This window comes from Mastigoproctus giganteus, chromosome 13 (genome assembly GCF_048544385.1).
Source record: "Mastigoproctus giganteus isolate SK-2022 chromosome 13, ASM4854438v1, whole genome shotgun sequence".
In the NCBI taxonomy this organism is placed as follows: Eukaryota; Metazoa; Arthropoda; class Arachnida; order Uropygi; family Thelyphonidae; genus Mastigoproctus; species Mastigoproctus giganteus.
In genome coordinates, this window is record NC_143587.1 from 166,161,938 (window position 1) to 166,183,696 (window position 21,759).

At 38.7% G+C, this 21,759-nt stretch overlaps 1 protein-coding gene across 1 annotated transcript in view; it reads left to right on the plus strand.

Moving 5' to 3' along the window:
- LOC150076579 (putative receptor-type tyrosine-protein phosphatase mosPTP-1) overlaps nucleotides 1-21,759 on the plus strand; it is a 995,686-nt gene that overhangs the window by 485,447 nt on the left and 488,480 nt on the right. The gene's annotated exons all lie outside the window — the stretch shown is intronic.

The window sequence follows — 21,759 nt, forward strand, 5'->3', positions numbered from 1 at the left end:
CTTGCATGCTGCTGGAATGAATTGTTTGTAGGATTATTGGAAATTCAAAGGCGCAGACGCCCAGCATTGTCTTCATAACTTTCGAATCAAACTGACAGCCAGAATTGAAAGGGTGTAAAACGTTTGTTATAAACATTTCTGATGTTAGACTGTTTCGCGTTCTCCCTTCTCTTCACTCTCCCTTCTTTCATTCATAATAGAAATTTAATTTCGTCGTCTTCAATATCCCGAAACTTTAAATGTTTCTTTTCAAGTGTCTAACCTATGCGTTTGAAATCGATCGACTCGTACATATGACCAGACGGAGTTCTGCTCCAATAAACCAAGATGAATGCTAATCATTCTACGGGCATGGGGCACATGCAATGTGATGTCACGAGCTGTTCGCATGGAATACAAGATGTAATTAACCGCTCGAGCCAGAGTTGGGAGTTTAAAGGAATTTTCTTTGGCCCATACAGTGCAGCGTTCAATTCCCTAATTTCGAAAGACTGTCCAAGCTTTCATTGGTCCAATGCCGTAAAGTTAAGTGAGTGGAAGCACGCGCAGAAAGTTTACACCACACTTCACTCTGACTGACACTGGAAAAGTTAGGGCACTGGTGGAAAATATTCAGCGAAGAGAAAGAGGTGGTGCGAAGCTGGTCCGTTATAATGTAGTGGAAAACTCGACTTCTGGCGGGGAAAAGGGGTTTACAAAGCTACTCTGGGTTTATTTTAGGCTCTCGAGAATGTCCAGAACTGCTTACATTGAGAAATGAGGGAGGAACAAATATGTTAGTATGATATTAAAAATTTCGCTTTGCTATTCCGATGAAAAGGTTAACGCAAAATAATGTTGGGAGTTATTCAGTCGGTTCATATCTACTTAGGCGTTACTTTCGTACTTAAGTAGACCTCGATACACCAGAGTAAATAATTCCCAGGGGTATTTCGTATTATTGAGGAATCAGGAGTGATAGTGAATATAAACCATAAAAATTTAAATTAACCGTGTTTTCTAATATATGATTAATGGGATCCGGCCAAATATCATCATACTAATTTTCCAAAAGGAAATTATTCTCCCCAATTCCTCATTTTCTCCTGCATTGCTCTTCCCAAGGACATAGAATTATATCTACCATTTTCACTCGACTAAGCAGCTCATGCGCCATAAAAACAAAACCAAACCAAACCAAACCAAAACACTCGACTAAAGCCAGTCACTGAAATGACTAATTCGGTTCAAAAGCACTTTAGAAGAATATGTTTGTAATTATAGACAACGTGTAATGTTCCAAAGCAGCTAAATCTCACTCGAGGTGTAACCCCTCTGCGAAAAATGGGATCCGCTTAGGGAAATCAAATAGTGAGAGAAAGAGAATTACTACCTTCATTAAGGTGCGGTGAGATGATTGATTGATCCTGTACTACAAAGCCCCGAGTGCCAAGCGAGTGACTATAGCGATTCCCTTAAAAGAGCGGTTGATTATAGAAGTGTTATTTTTCTGAAGTTTTTAATTTTGCACTTCTGAAGTAAAGAAGTTAGCTCACTTGACAGAAAGGCAAGACACCTTTCTTTTTGTATATAGGAATAACATATTAACACACTAACAACTAATCTCTCCTTATTGCTTGGTCGCTGGTGGCACCGCTCCTGCCTCCACGTGGCGGGGCTGGAAGTCGGAGAAGAAATCCACCCTCCCAGGGCTAAAAGGACCAATGATGGAAAACACAAAAGTCCAGCTGCGGATCTACTGATCTGGATAGGCATGACCCAGATCATGACTTAAACCCGTCCCATGCCAAGAGACAAAAAAAAAAAAAAAAAGGGACAGATTATTCTGCTCCTCTCTTTTTAATATTGCATTCCTCCACAGACCAACCACTGAGTAAGTTATCTCCATTTTTGATTCAGAAATGTCTCAAAAATGTGGCTGGCCCTCCAAAAATGCTTCGCCGATTAAGATCTGGAGATTTATTAGTTTAGATGAATGAACACAAACATGCTGAGAGACTACCTTTGGTGGAATTTCCCCCCAAAGGTTACCCCACATGCCACCTTGAACTCCTCTAAAGGGGTAATATCAGAACGGGATCTCCTAAATGTATCGGAAGATGAACTTGTCTATAAATTAAACAACCGAAATGTAATCCATGCAAAAAGAATTTTTATCAAAAGAGATGGACAGCTTGTCCCTACTCGGACAGTCATACTGACGTTTAAAACACCAATTCTCCCCACAACTATAAACGCTGGATATCTCAGATGTCATGTTCGACCATACATTCCCAATCCGGTTCGGTGCTTCAAGTGGCAAAAATTTGGTCATTCGCAAACTGTATGCAGGGGTGTAGTCACTTGTGCTGCTTGTGGTTCTAAAGAACACACACACATACCGACTGCAACAAGGAAACTCAAAACTGTCCTAACTGTCGTGGTAATCATTTTGCCTTCTCTAAGGACTGCGATCAATGGAAACGAGAGAAGAATATTCAGAAATATAAAATAGAGCATAAGGTGTCATATTAAGAGGCAAAAAAACACTTTACAAAATTCCTGTTAAATCATCTACGTACGCGTCAGTTACTCAACGACTACGCTCAGTATCAACTCAAACTGACTGCTCAGTCCCCCCCTAATATCTCTATATCTGGTTGGGCTAAATCAGTACTTTCTTCATCAAAGGAACAATCTCCCTCCAGATATGCAACTCATGAACCAGTAACACCACCTCTAGATAAGAATCACAATCAGCAACAGAAAGAACAAATCAAGAGCTATGAAAGAACTGATAAATACAAACTCAGATCTGATACCATGGACATCGATGAAAAAGCAGGCGAAGACGATACAATTCTTGAAATTCATCCAGAAGATGACATTGACACAGGCAGACCAGTTTTCTCAGAGAAGGAAAAGGCAAAAATAGACAGGCGTTAGCAGACACCAGTTAAAACAAAACAATGGGTACAGTTATTCAGTGGATTTGCCTTGAGCTCCGTGCTAACTTAGATGACTTACGATCTATTAAATAAATATAAGCCTGTTGCAGTATGCATTCAAGAAAAAATCTCAAAAATACAGTATCTACGACAATTATGCATTATACTATATATAGAAAAGATAGAAGTTCCTCTAATTCAGCTCATGGAGGAGTAGCAGTCATAGTGAACGCTGTAGTTCCCTGTAGACCTATCCCCATGCAAACATCTTTAGAGGCGGTTGCAGTTCGTGTCACCATTGGTATAACAGTAACATTAGTTTCGTTGTATCTATCACCAACCCATACATGCAGCCTTGATGATTTAGATGATATAGTAAAGCAAATACCTGTTCCCTTTTGTATTATGGGTGACTGGAATGGCCATCACCCCATATGGGGTTCCCAACATCTTGACTCTAGAGGACAGATAATAGAAAAATTTTTAGATAAACATAATCTAACTATTCTAAACACTGGTGATCACACATACGTACACTGTCCATCTGGCTCAAGTTCAGCTATTGATCTTTCAATATGCTCCCCAACGATATTTCCTATCATAGACTGGACTGTTACTGATAACCTTTGTGGTAGCGATCACTTTCCTATAATCTGTACTTTCAGCTCAAGTTCTCCTCCCCCGAGAGACATTAGGACAACCTGGAAATTTTTCAAGACTAACTGGACTAAATACCAGGAAATCGCTCAAATAGATACTTCCGTCATTACAACCCTCACAATTGATTCTGCAGTCAGGTATACTACACAAAAAATAATGAAAGCATCGGAGTCTGCTATTCCAAAATCCGACTTTATCCAAAAATGTGGTGGAATGAAGCATGCAACAATGCTAAAAAAGAAAGGAATAAATACTGGAATCTGTTTCGAAAATATCCAACCACAGCCAACCTCTTACAGTTTAAGAGAGCCAGAGCTAAAGCTTGTCATATAAGGCGAGAGAGTAAAAAAGAAGCATGGGCACGTTATGCTTCCACCATAAACAGATCCACAGATACTCCTATAATCTTGGGGAAAAAAATCAAACGAATTAATGGCAAATACTCGCAAACACTTGTAAGAGGGAAGGAAATTTCTGAACCTGTAGAGATTGCCAATGTCTTAGGTACTTCATTTGAAACACTTTCAGCTGTTGCCACATATGAACCAGCATTTCAATTGTTAAAATCCCGGACAGAAAAATACAAACTAAAATTTAATTCTGCCGTCCCATATTCGTATAACCTACCTCTGACCATGATTGAATTGCGCAGTGCACTTGCCCGATCGAAGAACAGTGCTCCAGGCCCTGATGGAATTTTTTACACCATGATCTGGGCGCCTCCGTAGCCAGGTGGGCAGGAGCAGTAGTGCGTAGTACACTCTTCTTGATTAGACTGGGGTTCAAGCCCGTGACCACCAAATACGGAGGATGCGGAAAGGTCAGGGAATGACCACCGCATATCCTCGGAGCAATATGGCCTTAGTTGCTAATGCTCCTAAAAACCAAATAACAACAACACCATGATATGTCATTTACGTGATGATTCGTTAACTGCCCTCTTACAACTGTTTAACAGAATTTTTCTAGAGAATTATTTACCCCGCTAGCTGGTGCCATTCTTATAATAATAATAAGATTCTTTATTAACATAAAATTTATACAATAGTGATTCCTTACGCAGAAAGCCAGAGCAATATTACAATTTGTTGTTTATACAAGTGATTTTGTTTTATAAAAAAAAAATAATAATAATAACTATATAATAATTAATAGATCAAAGCAAAGATAATAGTCAAAATGTAAAAATGAATGAAGTAGTAATTACCGCGAAAAAAGGACTACATGTTGAGCAGAACATGAAATGACATCAGTTAACTAAAATCGGCACTTAATAAATGTCCTTTACAAACAGCAAGATAGGAAAAGATGCCATCGCGATATGCCTTGTCTATAGAGTCCACAGGTCGATGTTGAGAGTATCCAGAGTCACATTAGGGAAGTGTCTCTTGAAATTCTGTAACCGCTGGAGCCTTGAGCATAAGGAGGGAGTACTACGGAGATGTCTGCCTGGCAAACGCCAACCAACCGTGTTCCAGATGTTGATGTGATCCTGCTTAGCTGAGCACAGATGAAGGAATGACTTTATTTTTAGCACATGGGCTCTGTGGACTATGGGCGTATATTGCAGGTTGCAGCAGAGAGTAGATTTAGATGTTGTGTAGTTCTGGTGCGACCACAAGTTGGCCCACTTCAGCACCCAGAATTCGAGGCCCCATAGTTTCCCGAGGCTGGTGGGTGGTGCCTTCCGACAAAACTTCCACGGCATAGGAGAGCACACTACAGAATTAAGTTGCAATGTATTTCTTGATTATTTGCTTATTGTGCGTTTTGCACAGATCAATTTTCATTCCCCAGAACGCTCTCAGGGCTTTGGAATACTGAGCTTGGATTTGTTTTTTATAGTTGAGGTTGGCATCAAGAATTACTCCTAGGAATTTGACACTGTCTGTGGGAGTCAGAACATTTCCTGCCAATTCTGGAAGTAGAGAAGATGCAGTATCAGTAAAAGTCATCCGAGTTGGAGTAAAGATGAGATAGTTTGACTTCTCTGGATTGACTGACAGGCCAAAAAATTTAGCATACTTACAGGATGTATTTAGGTAGCTGTTTACAGATTCAGAGGAGTTTTGTCTTTCTTGTGAGTCACCAATATGGCGTTTGCATGGCAAGTAGTATACAATATCATCAGCATACGATAGGAAAGCTGGAATTTGATCCATTAGTGGAACGAATATTGCTGCAAATAACAAGACAGAGAGAACCACCTTGTGGGATTCCTACTTCGACGCTTTTAGTGACTGTAATGCCATCGCCTTTGAAGTGAAGCATTCTCCTAGATAGCAAATTATTGAGGATCTCGAGCATATTTCCGGATATCCCGTAGAATCTCTCAATTAAGGCAAGAAGGGGTGTTATTTGGACTGAGTCGAAAACAGATTTCATGTCCAGAAAAATGGTGTGAAGATCTTCGTTGTCACTCCAAGCGTGAAGTATTATTTTCTGTGATAATGACTGTAGGCAGGTTACAGTAGATCTATTTGGCATGGCATAATGGGTATGTTCTGGCCTATAAGCAAAGATTGCGAGTGCTACATCATTATAGATGCACTTCTCGAGGCATTTCAGGAAGGGAGAGGCAATGATATTGCCCTGAAGTCAGCCGGTCTTTTCGCACGAGGCTTTTTCGGAACTGCCACGACTATGTATGATAACCAGCTTGAAGGCACCTGTGCAAATTTGAGTACTTTGTTGTAGAGTTGAGTGAGCTCTTTGCTGATGAAATAAGAAGCAATTTTTAGACTAAAAAGAGGTATTGCGTCAATTCCTATGGTGGATTTGTCAAGTAGTGAATTTATTATTTTTATTAGCTGTTCTTCGGAAATTTCTATATTACTAGAAGGTGAAGAAACGTTAAACGCTTCGTTCCAAGGATATGCTTCAAACACCCGAGGATCTCGCTTAAAACGCAGCAAATGCTCACACCATTCCTGGACAATCTAAAGATAGAGGGGTGCAAGTATGACTAGCGGACCACACACGTTTTCCCCTGGATAGCCGGCCGTTCATGAAATTGTCAATAGCAAATTGTTTACTCTTCTGGAAATCCACCCTTGCTTTGGAAAATTTGGCGTAAGTCTTGTGAAGGCGACTTCTTGTAAGAGGCATGGGCTGCCTGTTTTTCCCTAAAGGCCTTGGTCAGGAGGTCATTCCACCATGGCTTTTAGTGGGGACTAAGGATGCAAGTTTTGGACATTGCAGACCTTGCAATGAATTCCATCCATCTCGAAAGCCAGTAGGCAGCCTCATTTATGTTAAGTTCAGCCAGTATGTTCCATGGGTAAAGTTGGAAAAGGGTAGTAACTTTTCCAATGTTGATGTATTTTGAATTGTATACTCTCCTGACTATGTTTGTAGTTGTGTACGTTCATCCTTAGATGCCTGCAGAAATATCATCGCAGCAATCGGAACGTGATCGGACGGGAGGAAGTTTTCAGTTATGGTCAGGGTTTCCTTTACTAAACAGTTTGAGAAGATGCGCTGCAGGGTGGCATCGCCGTGTGAGGGAGGAACATAAATAAGACCAATGATCATTTCCGACATGTTCAATGACAGAGTATTTAGGAGCTTCTTTGTGGCTGGCAGTGGAGGGTTAAAGTCTCCGAGGATGATATGGGCTAGCTTTTCCGAAACCAGGAAAAGACCATACAGACCATATCCCAGAAATTATCGCCCTATTTCTCTAACCAGTTGTGTGGGAAAAAACATTGAAAAAACGAGTTAACGCTAGACTGACATGGTTTCTAGAATCTGAAAACATTCTAAGTCCAAACCAGCATGGCTTCCGGAGAAGATCTACGCTTGATCTCATTATCAAGCGTAGATCTACGCTTGATCTCATTATCAAAGCAGAAACAAATATCCGGAACGCTTTCCTCAGAAATGAGCGCCTAGTCATGTTATGCGTTGACATAGAGAAAGCCTTCGATACAACTTGGCGATATGGGATTCTTCAGGATTTACATAAATGTGGACTTCGGGGTCATCTGCCGAAATTCATTAAGAACTTTCTAGGCAATAGATCGTTTCAGGTGCGATTCCATTCTTCATTGTCTCGAGCATATGTACAAGAAGGAGTTCCCCAAGGTTCAGTGTTGAGCGCCACACTCTTAGGATTGATGCCATAACCAAGTGTATACCTAATACTGTTGACGCATACCTATACGCTGAAGATCTTGCCATCCCATGTCATTCTCAAAATACGCGACTAATTGAAAGACAAGTACAAGGTACCAAAAACAACGGATATCGACTTTCTAAACCAAAAACAACTGCCGTACACTTCTGTCACAAACATTCTTTACATCCATCCAGACCTTCAGTTAGGTTCTCATCGTATTACTTTCCAGCCTAGTATTAGATTCCTTGGTGTATATATACTTCATAAAAAATTAAACTTCCTGGACCATATAAAATATATTCGTACAAGTTGTCATAGAAAACTAAATCTTCTCAGAGTAATTTCTTCTATGTCATGGGGTGCAGATCGTTACGTGTTGCTACACCTATAGGTTAGACTATGGATCTCTTGCATATGACTCGGCCAGACCGAGTGCACTGAAATGGCTCGATCCCGTTCATCATAGTGCCCTACGAGTTGCAATTACGCAGCCAAAATCAGCAGTCTTCCATATCATCCCATATGGCAATATCTCTTTACGCCTAAATGGAGTGAACTCTATGAAAGTAAACCACCGCTCAATAAACCATCTGGCATTAGGCTTCAAGCTCTTATCACAAGCTGGGACCTGAATTTTACTAACATACTTCAGGATAATAGCATAGAAATCCAGCCATGGCAAATGCCCCCGATACATATTGATAGACACTTTCAGCAATGGGGAAAGAATAACCTTCCAGATTCCAACATTAGGCAAATTCATATGAGTTTAGCACTTCCATTCAAATTAATACAGATGGACCCAAGACTGGTAGTAAAGTTGGTACTGCTGCAGTATTACCAAATGTCACCATCTCCACACAGCTCCCATCTGAATGCAGTACTTATACCTCAGAATGATACGGTATTGTTCTAGCCCTAGAGAATATCAAAGAAGACTCGTATACCAAATCCATCATATATATGGACTCGTAAGTGCTGTTAATGCTCTACAGTATAAATTCTTCCCTAGTCATCCGCTGGTACAGAAAATTTGGGCACAGCTACTAGAACTTCGTGGACATGGACAACTAGTAATATTTTGTTGGATTCCTGGACACGTTGGAATCCCAGGAAACGAGCAGGCAGATTTAGCTGCTAAATGTGCTACAAATGTAATACCATCTAATTTCAGGACTCTTTATATTGACCATAAATCCAAACAGACATAAAGAACAGTGGACACGCATGTGGCAAGATCAAGCAAATAATAAACTTCTTAAAATTAAGAGAACCCAAACAATGGCAATCCAGTCTAAGACGTAACAGAAAGGAAGAAACCATCATAGCCAGATTACGCATTGGTCACACATTCCTCTCTCATAGCTACCTACTTACAACGATCACCTTCCACAATGCAGTAACTGCTTATTAACAGTAAAACATATCATCATGGAATGCCCGCTATATCTGAAAGAACGGAAAACTGCTTTCTTCTCTCATTTTCATAACTGCAACCAGTTATCATTACAATGTGTTCTAGGAGATCGTGAGGACATGGATGACATTTTTCTCTTTCTAAAATTAATAAATAAATATCACAATAAATGAACCATATCACGTGTAAGACAAACGAAGGAGATAGTAGACAGTAATTAGTGCATTATAGCCTAAGTTGTTGATGTAACGACAACTTGACTACCTCTAGCAATGGTGGAAATGTCACATGTGTATTCTGTTTACTGTTTTCATGTAAGATTATATCGAACAGAAATCAATAGATGACTCGTAGGTGGCTAAAAGATGTTTGCGAGTGAACCGTCCATGATATGGAAGCGAATGTTGAGGTACCACACGTCAAAGCTAAAAATTCTCACTTTCTGGTCTCTGTCCACCGATTATTGCTTTCGCTTGCGGTTTTCCTTCGAGGTATTAAAAACAAAATGTGGGATCAACGACAGAATGAAAATTACCCGCAATGAGTTAACGAACTGCAGCGGCCCCGGGTGCCAAGCGAATTTTGACCAGGCGATTATCTGTACGATCTTTCAGTAAGTGATCTTCATAAAGCGACTAGTAGTTCTTTTAAGTTCCTGTGTTTTCAAAAGATTTGTTTATTTCATAGAAGCTCTTCTACCAAACATTTTTTGTATAGAGTAGGGAGGGAAATTCACCTTTCTTTTATATTTTTCTTTCCTAAGTACTAATCCTTACTAACTGCTGCTCGGTCACACCAGGCACTGCTCCTGTCTCCCCGATCTATTGAACGTCAATTGCAGATATCACTAAATAAAATACAAAAGTGAGCAGTGCTCAATGGTTATTGTGTTTCACAACAGAAAACTGTTGCTATACATTTTTGCAATCAACGCAAATTACATACAGATCCCGAACTGCACATATCAGACTTTACCATTCCGATTGCCAACATCAGATTCTTGGGATTAACCCTTGACAAGAAGTTAAACTTCCTTGAACATATTAAATTTGGAGGTACGATCTGCTCTTTGGAAGTAGATCGTACCTCGTTGCTTCGACTATATAGAGCATTGATTATGGTGCTCCAGTCTACGATTCTTCCCGAAAGAGTGTACTACGTTGGCTGGATCCTATGCAACAGAGTGCATTACGGATTGCACTTGGAGCTTTCAGGACATCTCCAACTCAGTCTATATATTGAAGATCACGAACCCCTTTGCACCTCCGCAGAAAAGTGTTACTACAGCAGTATGCAGCCAAAATAAAAAGCTGCTGTTTGCATCCTATTCACCCATATCTCTTCAATCCTCAACTAACTAATCTCTACAAAAATAAACCTAATAAAATAAGGCCAGCCGGCCTATGGCTTTTTGAAATATCACAGAGTTGGAAAGTTCCTCTTCACAGTAGTCAACAAGTAATGAATTATTTTCATCCAACTTGGACCCCCTCTCAACTGAACTTTGATACTTATTTTCTTCAATGGGGTAAGAATCTACCGATTCTCAACCTGAAACAACTCCAAGTCATATTCAGAGCTATGTTGATTTCCTGCCAATATATACCGATGGGTCCAAATCTCAGTCAGCCATTGGAGCAGCAGCAGTGTTTCTCTCAGCTATTATTTCAGCTTTCCTTCCACTTAAGTATAGCAACTTTTCTGCAGAACTACATGGAATTAAATTAGCTCTAGAAAATTTGAATCTTTACCCATCTTCAAAATATTTAATTTACACAGACTCTCTCAGCTCAATTAGAGCAATGCAAAATCCCTCCTATACTAATCACCCTGTTTTAAACCAAATCAGGAAGTTGCTCTTGAAAATTGAACGTGAACAGTTAGTGAACTTTTGTTGGATTCCAGCACATTCAGGGATAAAGGGGAATGAACTGGCGGATATATCGGCAAAAAATCCTTCCACATTAGATTTGACCTCTATTCATATTCCAGCCTCGGACCATGATATCATCATGAAAGCAGCCTGCCTTGAACAGTAGAAAGAGCTATGGCACACCCAGACTAAAAACACTTTTCCAGTTGAAACAAGAACCAAAATTCTGGCACTCCAGCATCCAATCAACTAGAAGGGAAGAAGTGGTATTTGCAAGAGCAAGAATAGGACATACTCATCTGACCCACCTCCATCTACTCACAGGTGATGATTCTCCTCAGTGACCACACTGCTCAGTACATTTAATAGTCAAGCATATTCTTATTCACTGTCCTCAATGTCACCAGGACAGAACATCAGTTCTGCTTTCTCTGGCTAAACTGCAAGAACCAATTATCACTAGAGCATATTATTGGCGACGAAGTAAACATTAATGATGTAAAAAATTGAAATATATCATCAATTCTTAAGTTTCTAAAATGAAATTGTAATGACTTCAATTCTGAACTATTTCCTAACACATCTCTATGGACAGGCGCACTATAGCCAGTGTAGCTTATGCGCGCGCGCGCACACACACACGAACTGTAGTGAACCTGAAATAGCACGCCTTTTAGAATCTTTTGAAACGTATATGTTTAGTGGCAAATGATGCAAAAAAGCAACGTTATCGAGCATCAGCCAAAAAAATTCCATCACCGAATGCCAAGCGTTTCTAGTGATCAGGCGACTTCTGTAGTGATAGAGTGAGACATATTTCTAGTTTAAAGCAAATTCTCTATTGTGTATATATGTATACAGATTGAAAACTTTAATTATGATAAAAATAAATTAGTATCGCAAACATCGGTGGCTACTTTAATGCAAAATCCACCGCATTTTGTTTATAATAAATTAAGTTAAAAAAATAAATAAAGGTGCCAGTAGCATGGCAAACCAGAAGAGCAAAGTAAAAACAACCCATACATAATAAAACAAAACAAGGGGGGGGGGAAGAAAAAAGTTACGAGTATTGCAGAAGGAACACTCCTAAAATAATTTATAAAAGCCAAAATATGATACCAAATAACAAAAATATTTTAGAATATGCCAATTAATTGAAATTTAGCCGCGCCAGGTACAAATTAAGTGAAATATCACTAAAAGTGGAGACGAAACCTAACATTGGACTAATGAAAATAAAATATACTGACCGTTATGCCCCAAAATGGTCAGGGAATCACTGCATTTCGAACATTAGTCAAATCTATGCATACCACGAACAGATACATTGATCGATCGGCAAATGCAATGGATTTGAATAATAGTGGCCCTTATATTCAGGTTAAAAATTATAAAAGAACAGAACCTAGCACTCACATGGCAACACCATACCACTGAAAGCCTGTTGAAACAAAAATATGTACAAAACATTAGGCTATAGAGGGCAGTACGAACGCTATGTTAGCATATCGACTCACTACTACCACGCGTAAGATAGAATGAAAACTAACTAATTATGATAAAAAGAAAATTTGTAGCGCAAACATCAGTGGCTGTATGATTCACCGCTTAAGCTGTTCATGATAAATTTTATTTTATTTATTTTCCTCACTTTGTTTTTACTTTCGGTCTACTGGGTTGCCATGCTACTAGCACTTGTTTTATTTATTTTTTATCTTAATTTATTATCTCTCACTTACATGAAAGTTGACAAGAGAAATTACTGCAGCGTAATGGAAGAATAACTAATATTTGCTTCAGAAAAAAAATGGAAAGTATTATCCACACTGAAATAGATACAAAGCAGTGTATGACTGGTTACTATCACCTATCCAGTTATCACCATAAACAGAACTGAAGTTTGATATATTGTGCTTGCACTTAAAGATAATTCAAAATGACGCTTTATTGTGATGGGAAAAGGGATTTTTCATCACTATTGCGAAACACAGCTGGGTTTCTCAGGGATAGACCAACTACGGGCATTGTACACCTTCAAAATGATATTAACACAAAATGATTTTACTGAAAACGGATTTTGCTTTCTCTTTGACAAATACAAATATTCTTTAATGGCAGAAACAAACTAGAATGAATTTTATGGAAATTTAGGCCATTAAGGGTGGTTCTATAGCTATGATGGTTATAGTGTCTGTTATTTAAGATGTTGGAGACATTCGATTGTGTTTTTGTTTAACGGGAAGGACAGAAAAATACGAAATGTGTCACATGTTCGATATATCCATCATGTTACTAAACTCGACAATCACAGCAAGCATATATATTTAAAGAAATGTTCGTTGAATGGACAGCTGGTGTACTTATTGTATGTTGGAGTTTGTAAGTTGTATTGTACCTGTAAATAATTTTGTAATTTAATAGCTAGCCATGAATTTATGAATACTAGTCTTCTGCTGTACAGGACGAGGCCCCACATCTCAATCCCGAGACAGAAAAATAAAACAAAATTCTTGAAGTCTATTTGGAAAAAAATAGAAAGTGCAGCCATTATAAACCCACTGCAGGATGGAAGTCTCCTCAACAATTCGTGCTGAGGGAAGTCTATTTGTAAACTACTTTAATTTATGTGGATCGTTTAGAATTTAAGTGTAACAGATCAACTTCATTGAAAAATAGCTATCATCGTTGTTTATATAGAATACAATTGCTCGAGTGGAAGGTGTTCCACAGAGATCAGTACTGAATGACACTCTTTTTACTCTCAGAATGGATTCTATCACTAAACAACTTCCAAATACCTTAGACTCGAGACAAATACAAATTTGCAGATAACCTTTCCATCTCCTGTCATTACCAAGCATGAGAACGACAGCTTCAGATATCACTAAATAAAATACATCAGCTGTTATCGACTTTCGCATCAGAAATCAGTTGCTATCCATTTTTGTAAACAATACTAGTTTCATCCGGATCCTGAACTTCAAATCTCTATTTCAGTCACTAATAACATCAGAATTAATCATGGACAACAAGCTAAATTTCTCAGAGCACATTAAAAAATACGTACTGCCTGTCTAAAAGAGATAAATATACTTAGAGCGCTATCTGCCCTAACGTGGGGCACAGATTGTACCTCCCTACTTCGATTATACAGGATTTAATCAGATCCTGTTTTGATTATGGAGCTCCCATCTATGATCCAGCCAGAATGAGTGCATTACGCTGGCTTGATCCAGTTCAACACAGTGCATTGAGGATTGAACTTGGTGCATTCAGAACATCGCTAGTACATATAGCGTTTACATTGATGCTCGTGAGCCCCACTAACTTTACGTAGGAAATCACTATTGCTAAAGTACCCTGTCAAGATAAAGTTTTGCCTCGCTTTCCATTCAGTCATACCTTTTTAATCCATCATTAGAAAACCTCTACAGAAATAAACCTAGCACAGTAAAACCAGCTAGTCTTCGCCTTCTTGAACGGATGCATGTTCGGAATGTTTCCATCCATTCCGTACAACAGGTAGCAACTTGAACTCAACCACTATCGGTTCCTCCTCCTATACCGACCTGTGGCACCTCTGTCAATGGGGAAAGAATATTTTGCAAGCTTCAAATGTCGACCAACTTGATGCTTTTCACATTCAAAGATATTTTGATTTTTCTCCAATATACACAGATGGCTTTAAATCTAATTCAAATGTTGTAGCAGCCGCAGTGTTTTTGAATATCACTATTTCAGCATCCCTTCCATTTGAATTCAGTATCTTCTCAGCCGAATTATATGCAATTATATTATCTTTAGAAAATCTCTGCTCTGACTGTTCTTTAAAATCTGTTATTTACATTAATTCCCTCAGCGCAATCGTGGCATTATGTAATTCCTCAGATAAATTTCCCTGTTCTCGATGAAATTTCACCGATGAAATTTTTTCACCAACTAGTCACCTTCTGTTGGATTCAAGCACATTCTGGTAGTTTGGACGATGAACTTGCCGACAAAGCTGCAAAAAACGAAATCCATGCATGCATGCCCATCAGAATGGACAACAATTTGGAACTCTCAAACTAATAATAAAAACTCTTGCAGTTTAAACAGGATCCGAAAATTTGGCGCTCCAGTGTCCATACATCAAGACGAGAAGGGCAAGAATGGGTCATACTCATCTGACCCACCTTTATTTACTTACAGGAAGACGATCCACCACAGTGTCCACACTGTTCTCAAAATGTGACTATTAAACACATTCTCGTTGACTGCCCCTACTATAGACAAGACAGAACTTAAACCCTGCTATCACTGGTAAATCTTGATAAACCAACAACTTTAGAGAATCTCATTGGTGACAAGCTAAAAATATTTCCGAATTTTTGAACTATCTCAAGATAACTGGACTTCTTAATCATTTCTGATTTTAGGGAAGTTTCTCCTATGACTAGACGCATTATAGCTCATTTGCCATAAAACCCCCATAACAACAACAATTGCTAGGGTAGCTGAAGTATTGAGCTTATGTGAACTTCGGTAATCACTAGGTAGCCTTATCCCATCTTCACACGTTCCCTCAAATTATCCTTTTTGATATCTTTAGGACAAATCCCAGTCGGGGCGTTGCATATTACTTGAGCCTTACCTGCAAAAAGAAATCCAAAGCCTCCACTGGAAAAGTTTCATTTCAAAAACTTAAGACTTGAATATCTTAAAACGAAGAAACAATGTAAAAGTCCCAGCAGTGCCCACACTCCCGTGGGCAATATTTTGTCAGCACATACAGCGAGGTGGGACCTCATTCTTTCTTCCTACAAAATTTCGGTGTCATAAATACCAGCTCCCTTAATGGCAAAGGTGTTAAAAGTGAAAGGTGGTAGTATCTCTAGAAGTGTCTTATTTTTTTCTTCCTTAAGTCCCTTCTTTAGCCAAGCTTCTCTTTACCAGTAGAACTCCTGTCTCATCCGCTGCCACATATGCATCGTGCTTAGTTTCGTAATATCCGCGATATTCGATGTTTTTCATAACTGTCACTGGCTCACGACATGCCCAGCAAGTTGATTTATCACGTAGGTTACAAAAGAAATACTTTATCTCTCATCTATCTTGAAACTGTCTCACGAAATAGGTTTTTCGCTTTAGAACTCTGCGTTGTTGCTTTTGAATGTTTTCAGCGAATTTAAATAACACAGAATGGATTTTTTTTTTAAAACAGTTGCTCTCATTACAGTTAAATTATGTGTCATTTCCCACTTGCCCCGGATCAATGCAGCCGGTTCATTTCTCGAAGCTCAATTATAACAAAGCGTGGACAACCACTGTTGTCTAAATGGCTATTTTTTTTCCTTCTTTGCCACTTCTATTTTATGAACACGCCAGTAAAGAAAATGACCTGACTTTCACCAAAATGTTTAGAAAATAAATATCCGTTTCGGCAGCGAAAATGATCAAGACGTGGCGCAAGGAGTTTTTCCCTGAGTAACCCCGTACTCAGCCTTCAATACCTTTTCAGAAATTTATATTAAATATTGAAATCTTCATTTATTCGAGAGAATCATGACAAAACCTATGTACAAAACTCCATATTTACAAGGATATTACATATTTACTAAACATTTTTCTTTGTATTCCAGTTGCTTAAGTTGGCATCTTCCCAATTAAAAAGAAAGCAGTACATGAGTAGAGTGATCCGCCCGGCTACGCAGCAGTTGTTCTTGGATTAATTTTTCATAGCGATTTGCAAAACAACTTTTCTCATGCATTTGACATTTCATTTAAATCAAAATTTTCAACAATTTATTTTCTTTTATTTCTGGATCTTTGAAAATCGAACCAGGCTGACAGTGTACGATTCAGATCTATTTCATTTAGAATAATTTTTGTAAGAGCTAGATCAGAAAATAGTAGTCTTTTTTTTATCGAGATTTGTGCGAATTTATTACTGTTGTGGAGGGAAAGAACACTAAAAGATCCCTCTCCGATGGAGGCAATCCTATACCAGTAGTAATGAGGCTTTTGGAATCACGGAAATGTCATTCCCATCTTTCAGTTATGCTCTTTCCACAAGTACCCCATGATTTTATTAAACTAACCGAGGAACAACTTTCCAACTGAGGATAGTTGACTAAACAAAATGTTAATTTAGAAATCATAAAATCTAAACTGTTATACATGTACTTATTCCAATTTTAAAATCAAATTCAAGAAATTCAGCCCAAATATGACAAAGGGTCCAGACGACAATTTGCCTAAACCTAAAAATAAGAGAAATAGACCCGATCAGTTTTCATTAAAACACCCCGTGTATACAAGGGGGTGTTTGTCAAGTTCGTAGCTTGAGTATGAAGAGTTCATTTGAGGAGTCTGGTAACATGTTACTTTCCAACATAGTCCCCATTCCGATCGTTAGCAAACTTGCAAGCTCCTCTGACTCTTTCATATACTTGGTAATAAAGTAAACCTAAAGTGAGCTCTTTAAATACGAGTATATTAAACATCTTGGAATAATAAATACACTTTGATATATCCATCCATAAATCATTAAAATGAATACAGTGATTCTGACAGACACATATTGGCAATAGTTGCCCTTGTGTCGTAAAATATACATAAAACAACCACCAACATTGGTCCCCTTTGGAGCAAATATACTTTTGCCACCGATGCTGTAATTGTTGATTCTAGATGCGAAGGTTTTCTCTTGGACCTGCAGGTCGGTGCAAAAATGGATATCAGCCAGGTATTGTTTCAAATTAGAAAATAAGTGAAGGTCAGTGGTGCTCTTAGATCTGATGAATTTGGTGGATGGTCCAAGATTTCAAGCTGCACTCATGCAGTGCAGCCATGGCAATGACAAAATTGCAGGCTGTAAGATGTAAAATCTTACAAGTATTTTATAGAAAAGTGAGATTAATTTAAAGTAAAACTTATAATATAGCAATATGGGGGAGCGAAACCTTACAAGTCAAGAATATTACTAAGGTCACTTGCAAGGGATTAAATTAGACAACGTTTATAGAAGGGGAGCGGTAAGATGAAAGGGAATAGGGGTGTACTTCGGTTCCCAGCACACAGGGACAAACCAAAACAATGGAAACTGGTAGCAACGGCTGTTGGTAATAGGTGTTAACTCTGGAAAACAATGGTGCGGTGGACCATGTTACTGTCGGGACATTTCTTTGATCGGTGACATCTGGAGAAGACAGGAAGTAAATACGGGACAAATTCCGGAATTAGAGCTAAGACTGGCATCTGGCTGTCGGTGATGGCAAGTTTTGTAGATCTTGTGAAATAAGTCTGTTAAAGTATAACTATAAGCGGCTGACTTCAAAAGGTACAGACAGCGTGAGAAATTTTACAAATTTCTTAAAATAAGTCAGATCGAGCAATAAGGGGACAGCTTGGGAAAAGATAACATGAGCAAATAAAACAGAGTGAAAGTTGATAAAATGAGAAAGATTGGTTAAGACTCAGAACAAGGACGAGCCTGACACATAGGGGAGGTACATAATTCAGATGAAAAAAGTGAGTGAATAGGGGGGGAGAGAGAGAGAGAGAGACACAGAACCCTGAGTTGAGTTTATGTGGGTGTGTATGGAAATGAGTTAGGGGAGACAAAGTTGAGATTCTTGTCGGCGTTTGAGAAAATGAGTTAGGACAGACAGTTCAGTGTTTGGTCGTGGTAGAGAATATGAGTTGGTGACAGTTAAGTTTTTGTCTTGTTAGAAATTATGGAGTGTAAGGAGAATAAGCCTGTCCATCATTGGAAGGCAAGAGCATTGGCCGTTTTGCAATTAGTCTAATCCATTATCGGAAGAAAGGCCAGGGTAGTGACCCGTACGCAAACGAGTGCTATGAAATATTTCTTATTTTAATAAGAAGTTCTTAATAGGTGGAGCGGAGAAGCGAGGGTGGCACCCTATGAGCTCTCCTTGTGGATGAGCTGTAAAAAAATGGAGTAGAGACGGAGCTAGTGAGAGATGCCCTGTGAGTTTTCTTCTGTGAATAAGTTTTAATGAGGTGGAGAGAGAAGGAGAGAAATCCGAAAAATTAGTAGCTCGAGAGAAGGAGCGAAAACGCGGAATTAGTAGCTCGATGAGAAGGAAGGAAGCAGCGAATGGAAGGTAGCCCGAATAAGACGGAGAAAGGACACCAGACCCATGCAGCCAAGAGTTCCGGAGAATTAGCTGTAGCAGATTCAGGTGAAGTAGATGAAGGAGATCCTCAGAGAGCCAAAAATGGAAGTTTTAAACCTCCCCGGAAAGGAAAGAAAAAAGATAGAAGTAGGTGAGCAATATAGTAAGTAAAAAAAAAAAAAAAAAGTAAAGTGCAGCCATTATCAACCCACTGCAGGATGGAAGCCTCCTCAACAATTCATGTTGAGGGAAATGGACCGTAATCTGCCACGCTGGTCCAGTGCGGGTTGGCAGATCGACCGTATTCAGCAGTCAGGGGCTTGAACCCCGGTCTACTCAAAGAGCGTGTGCTACTGCACTCCCGCTCCTGCCCACTCGGCTACGGAGGCCGTTGTAAGTTAACTAGAAGCACTGTTAGTGAAACAGTATAGTAATAAAAAAGGGGGGGGTAGCACTAGAAAGTAAAATGATAGATAAATTATCTCTGAAGTAAATCATATATACTAACAGAGTTTAATTAATTAAAAAAGGTTATTGTAAAATGCAAGGGAAACGAAGGATGAGTAATAGATTAAATTGTTGTTCAAATGATTATAATGTGTCAGAAGGGTAGTAAGGTTTATATGAGAAACTTTGAATATGTTTTAAGGAGAGACAATTGAATATAGTGTTTGTATTGATGAAGAATTGTTGTTTCATCTGAAAGACTAATAAGAAATAGACTTTAGGAAAGTTAAGATTGGTCTTCAGTATATTGTAACAGAATGGTGAGAACACAGAGTATAATGATGAAAGTAGCATATTGATTGTTAATATAAGAAACAGAATTGTATCCAGGAGTAAGTGAAATAAGTATGGTGAATGTGTATAAGTGTTAGGAGTTAGTTAGGGCAAGAAGAATGAATCAAGTGTTTTCATATAATGGTCAACTCAGATTAGCTAGTGAAGGGAAACAGGAATAAGAATAATTTATGCAAGGTATCCTTGATTTAACTTTGTATGTCATATTACATGTTTTTTAATTCAATTGTATGTTGTATATATATATATATATATATATATATATGTAAATAAACTTTGTTGTTTATTGATTTGTGAGTTTGTTATTCCTGAACACTCAGCTTTCTGAAGAGAATTATATATAATTGAGAAGTTCCCTTGAATCTGGAATTCTCCTGTGAAGCAAAGTCAGATGTGTACGTGGGGGTGTAAGAAATAGAGGTCTATATAGTTATAAGGGAACATAACAAATAAAGAATATTTATTACCAATATTCAAATAAAATTAAAGCCTTCACTTTATTTCTCACCCCACAAGGAGTGTTGTCCTGATGGAACAAGAAATCAAAATCTAAACTGCTTTGATCTACTGTTTTCTTCACAAGCCTCATCACAAGATCAGTATAATATGCTCCTATGTTAATCCATTGGCAACACTTCATCATCATCCCGAAAAACCGACATCATCTTGCCAGCAGAAGGAATCGACTTGGCTTTCTTTGGAGGGAGAGAAGAGCTGTGTTTCCACTGTTTGGAATTCTCAAGGGAGCTATGGCTTAGAGTGGGCCCATCCACTGGCGTAGCTACCATGTAGGCAAGCAAGGCAATTGCCTCCGGGCCTTTTAGGGGCCCTGCATCTTTAGCTGTCTCCTGTTTTTGCAATTTTTATTAATTAAGTAGGGGCCCGAACATGTTCTTTGCCTCCGGGCCCGAAAAAGGGTAGCTGCGCTACTGGGCCCATCACTTCAAGGCTTAAAATGGTGGACCCACTAAAATCCATGGTCATAAAACTTAAGACATTTGCTGGATCTGCTTGAAAACGATGCAAATTCTCACTCGACCTGACAACTCTTGTGCGTTTTACTTGATCATGTATTACTTGATCATGCACACAGTCAGCAATTTCAGGAGTAATGGACGTTTGCAGGTCTTCTACATCTTCCATGTTCTGCTTCCTGTTTTAAGTTCTGCTACTCACTTCTTAACCATGGAAGAGGAAGGGGCATCCTTCCCAATGTTGTAACCATATTCTCGTGGATTGCCTTTGGCATTAGTTAGTTCCTTTTTTCCCACGAAATATTGGATGACTACGCGAAGACTGATTTTTGTCTATCTTGCCTATTCACAAAACTTTTGACTTCAGCCATCTGTAATTAAAAAAATTACCTTACTGAAAGTGAATGAAACTTGGATTGCTGTTTGAAGTTACACATTAAGTACACAAATTAATTGTACCACGAAACTTCAACCTCCACCCCCTATTTTATAAGTTTAATAACTTTGAACACTTAGATATAACTGATATGGGGCAGAAAAATTATAAACAACCGAGGATCTTTATAGAAAAACCTGCTTATAATGTAAGGGTAAACACGCCGAAATTCTTCTCTATGAAGCATGACTTAGACATAATCTTACATTGGCGCATTAAAGAAAAGCGTCTGGTAAGCTTGTGGTGTGTAACGCCCCTTTCATTGGAGAAGGCCCAACATCTGACGTGTTTCAGTCTAACGTAATACATCAAAGAACGTAAGGAAACCAGGCCTTCATTAAAAGGATCGCTGCATATAAATGCAGTAACGCAGTTTATCGAGAATCTAATGCACTCCAGAAAACCCAGCTGAGAATGCCCGTAAA